Genomic DNA, 12,124 nt, shown 5'->3' on the forward strand with positions numbered 1-12,124 from the left:
TGGGAATTGTAAGTGGAAACGTGGAATGCAAAAAGAAATAAGGGAATCGAAAGAGAAAAAATGTGAATGAAATGTGGAAGAAGTGTGAATACAATAAATGGGAAAAAATGCAAGAGTCAAAAAGGAAGGGTTGTATAAAAAAAAGTGAAATTGCAAGAGCCAGAAGAGGGAATTGAAAGAGGCAAGAGAGTAAATGCCATAAATTGTAGGGATTGCAGGAGGATTGGCAGCGGGCAGCGGCGCAAAAGGCAAAGAAACAGCGTTAAGTGGTTACAAAGATTAACACAAGAGCGGGGAGAGCAGGGTGACAGACGAAGGGCACAGAGGTCAGGAAAGAGAAATGGAAGAAATGCGTTAGTTCAAACACCAGATGAAAGTGCACATTTAACAGTGAAAATGAATGAGTACCATGTCTCCCCTGCAAAGCCCAACCAATGGGAGCATCATTATTGGGCATGCGCGAGCCGTCAAGGGTGAAAAATAAGCACCACTTAAAAATTGAAGTAGACATTTGCTGTTCTCAGCAGATTGTAACTTTCTTTTTGTACCCAACAAACAAATTTAGCACAGAAAATTAGTATTTATTCAAGTCCAGCATTTTCGTGCAAGCAACTAATCCCAGGTATTGGCACCGAGTGTACATTATTCTAGGCACTATTGATGCTGAATGAGTTAACTCTCCTTGTGACCCAGAACCTCACATGTCCACGACCTTGGCGCCTGGTTCTGCGGTTGTCGCTTAACCTGCTTTGGACTTATTACGTGTTCGTAGCATTAAGCAGCGCAGGCGCTTCGGTGGATCATTAATTATAGTCACTCCTGGTCAACAGAGTCACCAGTGCAAGGTAACTTTAATTAAGTGCCAGGCTATTATGCAAGTCTATGCAAAAAGGACGAGCATACTCTTCCTTGGCACTTAAGGGGTTAAGAAGCTGTGTCAAGTAATGTTTGTCATAAATCACAGCAGGGAACAAATTGTGTAAAATACAAGAGCAAATAGGATAGACAATGTAAAATAAATAACAGAAAAATTACAACTTGCCTCACATGAAGTAGAACGTTTACTCGAGAAAAAACCAAGCTCCAGATTAAGAAAAAAAATCAAATTTCTAACCTCTGGTGATTTAGAGTGGGCATCCGAAGTGACGTTCATGGCGACAATGGACCACTTAAATGGTGAGTAGCACCATATGGCAGAATAAATAACATCGTAGAAAATATATCGCTCACTTTCTGATGATGACATGGCAAACCCCTGTCTGTACGTTCAACATTTCAGACGCACATTCCCATCATACGTTATGAGAAATGTTGCACTCCAGTATCTAGACATGGCTTCCTGCTTCATGCCCAGGGCTTTAAGTGGGGTGAGCAATGAAATGGAGGGGGGTGGGTGGGGGCGGGAGGGCGACTAACTGTCCTGCATCAATATTTCTGGATGGGGCCAGAAAAGGCAGGTGCTGCCAGAGAAGCGTAAATAACCAACGGATCCTTAACAGAGGTGCTGCACGGGTAATTAAAGGAGTGTCCTAACATACCAAGTTGAGTTTATCATCTGTTCCAAAATGCACTTCATTATTAAAATGCAAGTCTATATAAAAAAAAAAGATGTGTTACACATAATAAAATTGCTCAGTGGTCAAAATAAATCTACCAAGAAACATTCAAATAAAAAAAAGAAATCCAATCTGTAACAAAATGACTACTGCTCTGCAGGACTACAGGGATTCATTAGATCAGTCTCTAAGCGTGTTGCTCTGCGTTGTCTTGTTTCCAACACAAATGCGTTGCCCCTGAGTATAATACTACTAACCGGCAGTGATCTCAATCATAAAGGTGAAACAGGCACAGCATGAATGGTACACCACCTTCGCCTCTTTATCGTAGCTTGAGCTGAGGGCACAGTCTACTCTTCAAGGGGATGTGCACTAGCAAATAAACTTTCAAACAACAATAGTACAAGTGTACTAAAATAAAAACAATATCCAACCAAGGTTCTATAAAATAGGAGTCTTTAATTCAATAAAAAATACACACACCTAATAAAAACAATAATAACCCACTCCTTTAAAAAAAGACAAAGTAAATGCAGACTTTGTAATCAATGAGTGTACTCTGGGTCAGAAGACAGAGGGGTACACGAGCAATATTTTCAGCAGCAAAAGTTCAGTCTTTAAAAAGGTAAAGCGCTGGGTCTTAAATGTCAATAGGGCCCTTTAATGCATGCCATCGGTATAGAACCACTGCAAATATGTTTTAGGTTTGTTCTATGTGCTCAATAGAGAAAGGGTCTGCAACCTTTGGCTCTCAAGATGTTTTGGACTACAACTCCCATCACTCCTAACCATCATAGTCAATCGTGAGTGATCATGGGAGTTGTAGTCCATAACATATGGAGAGCCACAGGTTGCAGACCCCTGGTAGGCACTTTGTAATGAGTCGAGTCAGTGTTGGTGTTCCATTCGGTTGCAGCCAATGGATCGAGTGGGTTGAGACTGTTGAGACGGCTTGAGGTTGTCTAGTGATGTGGTCATGTAGCAGTGATTGGCTAGAACTGGGTGACAGAACAGGCAGGCAATGGTCAAGTCGGTGTCTTGAATTGGTTGAGTTGTCTCGAAAAGGTCCAACAATGCAATGCATGTCTTCAGTATTGACCAGGTCAAACAGCTGGAGTGCAGACAGGTGATGCTTGAGTTAGTGACTCGACAAAGCGTTCAAGTCGATTGAAATTGGTTTGATACTAGAAAACAGGGCAGAGAGCTGCTCCTTGACTTTTGGTTGCCATCCAGTGTTTCCAGGGGCAAGGTGAATCCTTGTTCTGCGTTGCCAGAGAGCACTTGCAGGCACTTTCATATCTACTGGATAGGATCCTGGGACAGTAGTCCCAGTTGCAATCAGGAATTGTCCAGACAGCAGGTCACCCCAAATGTTCCTCTGAGATGGGTATGGGAGGGTCTTTCTCGCTTCTTGGAGCCTTTATTTTCACCTCTATGGAAGAGGACTTTGCAGAAGAATGGAACTCCAATAAAGTTCCAGGTCAAATCCTTCTTCTTTAATCCAAAACTGATTTAACAGAGGGGGTCGTCTGGCCCCGTACATAGTCAGTCTGCCACTGCAGATCGGTCCCCTTTCAGCCTTCTGTAATGGTCCAATTCTGACTGCTTTGTGCTGAGTCTTTTGCATGGTGATGTCAGTCTGAGAGTGCTTTGTCTACAGGAAGTGGGGAGGGAGCACAGAAAGTGTGGGAGCTATGGGAGACTTTGGGACACTTCTATGGATTGGTGGTACTCTCCTGGCTACTCTAACTCATCTCTATCTGCTGCCCGCTCTGCATCAAAAAGAATGCAATAATTACAGCCTTGGTGCGCTTTCCCTTGGCCTGTCCGAGTCCATAATATGGAGCAGCAAGGAGCCTCTCCCTGCCCCCTGGGGGTAAATACTCTCATCCTGGACGGTGAAGTCTTTCCCCGAAGAGGTCATAGGATTTTGTCGTTTCTGAGCCCAAATGCTCTGTTTTGGGTGAAACTCAGTCCCAGACAGTGAAGTCACAGAAGGGTTACTAGAAACCAAGCTGACAATAAAATGACACCAAAGGGTTTTGGCCAGTGTAATTGTGAATTCCTAGAAGTCACAATGTCAAAACTAGACGAAGTGGTCGAAGTAAGCGGGGGCGGGTGGGAGCGGTGCTCCTCTACTTTTTTTAATGAAGTGTTATTGTTCCTTTACTTTTATTTTAAAAAGAAACCATTCCGGAATGGTTTTGTTTTAAAATAAAAGTGTAGGAAGAAGTTGAAACTTGCACTTTTACTGCAATGCACTGACCGTTTCCTTAAACAGCAGGTGCATGTGTTTGGGTGTTTGTATTGTGTGTGGGAGGGGGTGTGGTGATGGGGTTTGTGGAGAGTGGGTGCAGGCCAGCAGGGAACATAGTTCCACTACTTCTTTTTGTACAATTCGACCACTGCGTATATTTAGTTATTGATCTGCTACTATGCCCTGGGAGCACATAATTATATTATGCAGATCAGGATTGGCTATGGTTAAGGGCAGTCTCTGGTGGCTCCATCTGGCTGTTTTCAGAAATGCCATGTTTCCAACTACTAGGCAGTCGCTGAGGGGTACCAGTAGACAGGCTTAACAGCGTTACATCTTTGCACTATACTTTTCATCATGGTACGTTATGAAAGTGAGATTTGATTAGTAGTTCTCACTTTCAGAGACAGAATTACTAACATCACTTTATATTACTAAATCAAAAAAGCTCAAGCTAGCACGCCCTCTCAGGTGGCATTCTGAAACAACAGGATCTGATCGCTGTGAGAAAGCATACAGTGTTTAAGTGCCTGCGCCAGAGATTTATTGGTAGTATGCAGGCCTGCATTACAGGCAAGTCTTACAGGAAGCATTCTGTAATCCTAGACACAGCTTGCACAGTAGCCCATGTGTTTACAAAATGGCTGATCCTATCCAAAAGATGCAGTTTTGCTCAGTTTTCAGGGATTTACACGCGTCTTCTTTGGGATTTGTGTGTTTATGCGTATATATAGGTTTAAACACAGGGCAGGGTAAACTAAAGGAGCTCTTATATACAGCTTTCTACAACCCTAGACCCAGCTCATACAATAGCATAAGCATTTACAAAATTGCTGATCCGATCCACACAGATACCGTTTTGCTAACTTAAAAGCTTCTTCTTTGTAAACAGCATGCCCTGTTTAAATCTCTCAGCTGGTTTATCGTGAAGCAAAGGGATGGTAGGTTGCATTGCTTTTTGTGGTCAAAGGGGCACACACAGCAGCTGCATAGTATAATGGCGAGTGTGGGATACGTGTGCGGCCTTCTCTGACATCTTACCAGCTTTTGTAAAAGTTGTAGGAGCATCTCTCCTCCTTCTTCTCTTCTGTAGGGTAAATAGCTGTTAATGGATGAAGCTGTACATTCTCTAGCTCCAGGGGACCGCTGTAGGCAACAGCTCATATGTTGTGCATATGCTTATTCATGGCGGCTCCCTACCCTAGGAAGCACAAGCCTTGACATCTGGATGAATAAAGCAAGGCTGTTCTTGCCTTCTTCCATCATTTAGTTGTGGCACAAGCACGCATCTTTGTAAGGATATCCCTCCCGAGTGCCTTGGTTATCGAGTAGCGATAGAGTCCATCCCGCCCCTAGCCCCAGCCAAACTCCACACTCCACTTTCTATCATTTCGTCTCCTCATTTCAATTTTTTGAACCCCCTGCAAGGCTGCAGCAACACTCTGATACCAAAGGCCTGGTGCGGTGTCAAAACCTGGTTGGTTGGGTGGATGTTGAAGGTGGTTGATAGGGGGGATATTTTATTTTGGGATGGTTGAGAAGAATTTGGGGTTTGTAGGAAACAGCAGGTTAGACCTGTAGGCAAAAAGAGCAGGAATTCTGGCCCCATCCCCTACCAATGCCTGACGAATACCTGACAAATGCCTTGCCTGGCCTCTATGGGCCCTACCCTCGATGGGCAATAATCCCAGCAGGCCACTGAGCATAGTACCCAAGCATTTTAGAGTGAAGCATACAATTATTAACATTTTTTGTCAGAAGTGCCAAAGTTTCAAAAACCACTATTGCCTGCTGGAATTATGTGTTCCAGCAGCTGTCAGGGTTGCATATGCGACCTTTCAAGCCGCCCTGCACCACTACAGCACTGTAACTGTGGTTTCCTATAGGCTGTCTCAGCAAAGGCACATGTGCGTGCAATCATTTTAGTATGGAGCATTCATGAAAGGTGGGTCTGATTAACAGACCTCCCTTTCAGCAAGAGAATTACCCACATAAGTGCATGTGAATGAAAATCAGAAAAGCTCTGGCTTTCCGGGCCTTGCAGGTGACAACCCATCACACTTCCAGTCCATACGATCAAATGCCTTCTTCTTATTTAAAGAGATTGTTTTCTAATGAAACAGGCAGCAAGTTGTGAATCCTTTGGAGACCTAGAAGGAGCCTGGTGGTCTGTATTCCTTCCCTCCCTTTAACAAATCCACCCATCCTCTTGCACATGATTTTCAGCAGGATATTCTCCAATATACTGTCTCCAATATACTGTGCATATGTTTAGTGTGGATCTTGGTGTCAACATTCAATCAATAATATTGGCCTGTCGCGTGCACATTTATACTATGGATTCCCCTTTTCAATAAATACTGTTATGTCAGTCTGTCTCAGCATCTCAGTTAGTCTGCCCCTTTTAATGTCTTGTTAAATACTTCGAGAAAGATGTCTTCCAGTGCCCCATGAAGCAGTTCTAGATCTCCACTGGGAGGCCATCTGGCGTGTTGCCATGCTGCCTCTTCATGATAGCCTTTCTAATTTCCTTTGGTGGGAGTGGGCTCTTCACGGCTGGTTTCGCCCCAGGCAAGATCTTGGGTAGGTCCAGGCCACTGAAGAAGGTTTTTGTTCTTTATGCTTCTGATGGAGAGTTATCTTCTTCATATAACCTTTCATCGAAGTCAATAAACTCCTTTCAGATCTCTTTCTTGACTGACACCATTCTACCCCCTGGAGTAAGGCCTTCTGTGAGCTTTTGGTTATGAAGAAGGCTCTACAAAGTCTGAGGTAAGTCTTCATAATAATTTATTAAGTACATCCTGTATGTCCTTATGATATTAAGGGGAAGACCCACCGGTATCCACCACCCAGGCTAAATGGCTCCGACTGGCAATCAGTTGAACACTGGGTGGGCATTCTGGTATTCATACAGATACACATTCTACAAGTGACAGAACTCACCTGACATCATGCCCACTCGGCCTTCACCCACACAGACGGACACATATAAGACAGAGACAACGTTTTCTGCATTCTGAAGTCCAATAGTCCCATGCCCTTTCCCATGGCCCTTGGAATCCCAGTCTGTGCTGCATCTCTCTAGAAGATAGTCCCTATATAGTAAACTACCACACTTCCAGACTAATACAAAGCATTTCCCCCCTGCATGACTCCCTACCAGCATCTGCAACCTCCTTGCCCACATTCCTTCCCTCATACTTCTTCTTGCTCTCCTTCCCAGCAGAGTGTGGTCTATTTTCCCAAGCAGGGGTGCAATAAGCCAGGGTCAGGGATCGGCGCTTTGAAACTACTACAGTGTTGATACGGGGCAGTACAAACACAAAGTAACATAAATTATGTCACATTGCTATTACTGTTGTAGTGAGCCGGTCATAAGAACTCTGAATGATAAGCTATCTTTACCTGCAAAATTGACATTTGGGGTTTTTATTGTACATGATTTATGCAACATCCATTTGGGGAGACAGTAGATCAAAAGGGCTATGGTCTTTATTATATATGAGTATGATGAGGCACTCACAACAGGAATGAAACTGAGAATTAACCCCTGTGGAGAAGATAGGGCTTGTTCCTGCTCTTGTGGACCATTTCAGAATATGCGGAAAAGTGTCAGGAATCAGGCCGCAAGCCAGGAGCCTGTATGCGTCAGCTGGTGATCTTCTCCTGAGGGATGAATGGAAAGATCAGGTCAATGTGTAATGACGTGTTCATCTTGATTATTGGCACTGGGTCTGTCACTTTCTCGCCTGCCCTCTGCCATTCTCTCCTGCGCTCTTCCTTTGCTTGCTTCTCCCCCTTTTCCCACCCCTTTCCTCTTGGCTCTCTGTTGTACCCAAAGCACAATCACTGAGGTCTTTTGGTGGGCCATGATTCACCAGATCTTCGAATGACTTATTTTGGGACCCACTCCTCCTCGCCGCCATCTTCACCTTTTGATCAGGTTCAGGAAGGGCAGCTTTACACAGTTGAAGAGATTGCCTCCAATTTCAATGAACTGGCTGTTGAAAAAAAGTTACTTGTAAACCTTAGTGATGCTAAGCAGTGCTTTCTTTCAGGGGTCCTGAGAGGTAAAGGGCTTGCAAACACTCTGCCAGCCCAGCAATGTGATGCTATGGTTTCGCTGAATGTTGGAACGAGCAGGGATTGTGTTGATAGCCAGGTATTTCATCATGTTCCTTGGCTATTTTTTAGGAGGGCAGCGCTGATTTTCGTTCTGTACCTAACGGCTGACACATAAGGGTTGCTGGGTCTTTTGGTCGACCCATAGTGGCTCCCCCTCCAGGTGGTTAACCCTTTTTATTTCCTATGAGCAGTTGCATAATGGTCTACTGTGGGTGGGTGAACTATGCAAATGCTTGACTAAAAGAGAACCCCTCCACCCGATACCTCCTGTCCCCTCTTACCCTGCCTCGAGTCTCATTTGTGGGGATTCGTACACCCCTTTCGGGACCCATGCCCTTCATACTTACCTTCCCTTCCCGCTTTCCCTGATACCTTCTTCACCTCCCCTGACCCAAATATTCGACCAACCACACCTTCCCCTTTTCTCTTTTGTTGTGTACAGCCCGCTTCTCCCGCTACGTACCCCCACCTCTCTTTCGTTCCCCCATCATACACTAGTGCACTTTTGAAAGTAGCTTGACAAGTAGCTGTTCCGCTGGGAGACGCTGTACCGGAGTATATTGGAACACTGAGGATAATCTGAAAGACTTGGTATAATAAACACGGAACAAGTAACATTGCCGCCCCGTCCCCTTTCCCAGAAGGCCTACTAAACTAGCAGGCGCGAGCTTTTCAAAGTAGCTTAGCAAGTAGCTGTTCCGCCGGGAGACGCTGTACCGGAGTATATTGGAACACTGAGGATAATCTGAAAGACTTGGTATAATAAACACGGAACAAGTAACATTGCCGCCCCGTCCCCTTTCCCAGAAGGCCTACTAAACTAGCAGGCGCAAGCTTTTCAAAGTAGCTTGGCAAGTAGCTGTTCCGCTGAGAGACACTGTACCGGAGTATATTGGAACACTGAGGATAATCTGAAAGACTTGGTATAATAAACACGGAACAAGTAACATTGCCGCCCCGTCCCCTTTCCCAGAAGGCCTACTAAACTAGCAGGCGCAAGCTTTTCAAAGTAGCTTGGCAAGTAGCTGTTCCGCTGGGAGACGCTGTACCGGAGTATATTGGAACACTGAGGATAATCTGAAAGACTTGGTATAATAAACACGGAACAAGTAACATTGCCGCCCCATCCCCTTTCCCAGAAGGCCTACTAAACTAGCAGGCGCAAGCTTTTCAAAGTAGCTTGGCAAGTAGATGTTCCGCTGGGAGACGCTGTACCGGAGTATATTGGAATGCTGAGGATAATCTGAAAGACTTGGTATAATCAACACGGTACGGACGATATCTTGGATGGACAGCTTCCTTTGTTGAAAGTTATATATTATGACCTATATCATAAGGAACCCTTTTAAAATGGACTAATTTTACTATTCCCCTATTTTAGGAACAAGTAACTTTGCCGCCCAACCCCCTTTCCCAGAAGGCCTACGAAACTAGCAGGTGCGCGCTTTTGCACGCACGCTTTTGAAAGTAGCTTGGCAAGTAGCTGTTCCACTGTTCGGGGGCTCGGGGACCTCGGAAACGAGGTACTTGCTTGGTTTTATTTGTGGTTTTATTAGTGATTTTAGAAAAGTGTTGTTATCTCACGGAAAGTGCGCAGAGAAATATCAAACGTGTAAAAAGGCTGTCTGATTAGTAACCTATAAAAGTGGGCATCGAGGAATGCAAACTGAAAAGGGGTTGTTGCAAAAATGTGAGGGTTGTTGCCATTTGCTGAAACCCTTTCTGAATTTTGTGAATGGGGCCCGCGTCTAGGTAGAAGAGTGACATTTTAACACTCTGTAATACAGTGTTTATTAAAGTACTGTTATATGATGGGGTATTGGCGGCATTAAACAAAATAAGAAATTTGGTGTTTTGTTAAAACGATACCAGGCACATAGTGGAAGAGTGTGGAAGTGGGCAGGTGGGTTAATCAGTTAGTCTTGTATTAGCCAGCATTACGGTGCTTTCATAGGGGAAAGCTGGCTGGTTTAGGTGTATTACAACTAAAGGTGGTAATAGTAAAGTTTGGGGCATTTGCTGAATGTGGGGCAAAGTGGTTGTTGGCCTTATAAGAGAGAGGTTTTTGTAACGGTTTGTAATATAGCCGGTAAGACTAATATTCCAATATGCCATGACTCCGGTCCTATTTGGTAGGTACTTCCTATTTATAAGACTGGTAAGATATTGGTCTTATTTAAAAACCACGTTCTATTGTCTTACGATATCAAAGCAAGGACAGGATGGGACCTAAACTTCGCTCACACAACTCAAAAAAGAAAACGACTAATTATCGTATCCCATCAATCAGCCCAATATCAGATACAAAAACACCCCAGAATAGAATAAAATGTGCAAAAAAGGGAAACATAAAGAACTGGGCAATAGACAGGTTAACTATGGAACAGCCCAACATCTTTAGCTTTCTAACCAAAAAGGATAACGTTAAAGAACACATAATTGAGGAAATAACCTCAGCACTGGAAAATAGTTCCATGATTGACAATAACTCACTTTTAAATTTATGCCATGATTTTAGGCGTCAATTGATGGGATTTCCAGCTGGTGTCGGTCTCTCAAAAGTGGAAAAAAGTAATGAGAATTTGGAGTATATGGACAATGTGATAGGCACCAATCTGTCCGGTACACCGGATTTAGGGATATTTTCCCAAGAAGATATGACAACAGATGATGGAGATGCTGCATGGAATGACCTGGAAAGTGTAATCGATAGCTCATATGCGAGGACAATTAGACTCCATCACTACCACTGTGGACATTTTATTGGGTATATGCACTAAGCTCATGAATGAACAGCAAGAGATTAAGAATTTGGTGGAGACACTGGTAGAGAGTATAAACCTAATTGTCGAAAATGTTATAATAAGAAGTGAAACAACTAAAGATCACAATGTGGAGAAAATAGGTATGATGGAGGAGGATATAGGTGATTTGAGTGAGTTATGTATGATTGTGGATGAAGAATGTGGTATGGTGAATGCCTTGGATATGGAGATATCCGTTTTAAATCAAGAAGTACTATTGGTGAAAGAAATCGATAATATAGACTCTAACTCTGAGAGGGTTAATACCAACTCACAGGGCCCGAAAAGACATATACGTCGTAAACGTAATAATAAAAAAGGGGCAAGAATTAAGGGCAACACAGGAAAACTTAAAAAGTCTAAGTTAGCTAAAAAGAACAGTGTAGCCTTAGCGGAGATGAGCAAAAAGGGTATTGAGTGCATGGAAATAGGTAGCAGATTTGAGTTAAATCAAGAGCTAAAGGAAATAGAGGAAGGAAATAAAAGCCTAGTCAAAAAGATAAGAGAATAGAATAATGACTAAAAGGGAAGCCCAAGACCACCGGATTGGATCTGGTATCTGTACCGATTGGGAGATGAGGAAATGAACATTGATGAGGAAAGTGAAATATTGGGGATGAGATATCTGAATAGCCCCACAAATAAAGTAATTGACACCTTAAGTACCAAAGAAAAAGCTGCATACACAGGAGAAATGGAAAGACTAGCAATGAGCAAAAACAGAGGTGGTGGAAATAGAAATATGTCAGAAATGGAAAGGGATAAAGAGAACAAGGTTTTCAATCTGCGTAAGAGTATTAAGATCATCGAGAGAACCACCCAGGAGGAAAGTCCCTTTCTAAGTCGGACTTGGTTGTTAGAACAGTTGCACAAGGTTCCCCAACTACAATGTATTAAAATGACAGATATAGAGAGAGTGATACTACCAGAAACTGGTAGTTGGGAGAATTGGGCAATTATACAGTTCGGGACAGCAGCAATAGTTGATTTGATAAGCGAACACTCAAAGACATTATGGGGTAAAAAGTTTGAAATCATTTTTTGTAATAATATCGGAAATAATGGCCCAAAAAGAAGTAATATACCAAATCAAAAGGTTTATAAAGATCAAGAAAAAGAGGTAAGAAATAGAGCTGAGAGGTGGATCCCGGATAAGGCGTATTTCCAAAACCACTGAGAAGAGGAAGTAGGCCATTAGCTAACAATCATATCCTGGAATAGTAGAGGTTTTCGATCAATTTTACATAACTTTGGAATCAGCTTTGTGAGAAAAGCAGACATTTTCGCCTTACAGGAGACATAGGTAAGTGGCACGATACTCCTGGATGGCTATAACATTCAGATGAAACCGGCGATTTGTGCTGAGAAGGGACGACCGA

At 43.3% G+C, this 12,124-nt stretch overlaps 1 protein-coding gene across 2 annotated transcripts in view; it reads right to left on the minus strand.

The window, feature by feature from the left end:
• The window catches only part of RUSC1 (RUN and SH3 domain containing 1), a 382,086-nt gene that overhangs the window by 331,752 nt on the left and 38,210 nt on the right, over positions 1-12,124 (minus strand). The gene's annotated exons all lie outside the window — the stretch shown is intronic.

This window comes from Ambystoma mexicanum, chromosome 1p (assembly GCF_040938575.1).
Source record: "Ambystoma mexicanum isolate Mex_15411 chromosome 1p, UKY_AmexF1_1, whole genome shotgun sequence".
Classification (NCBI taxonomy): domain Eukaryota; kingdom Metazoa; phylum Chordata; class Amphibia; order Caudata; family Ambystomatidae; genus Ambystoma; species Ambystoma mexicanum.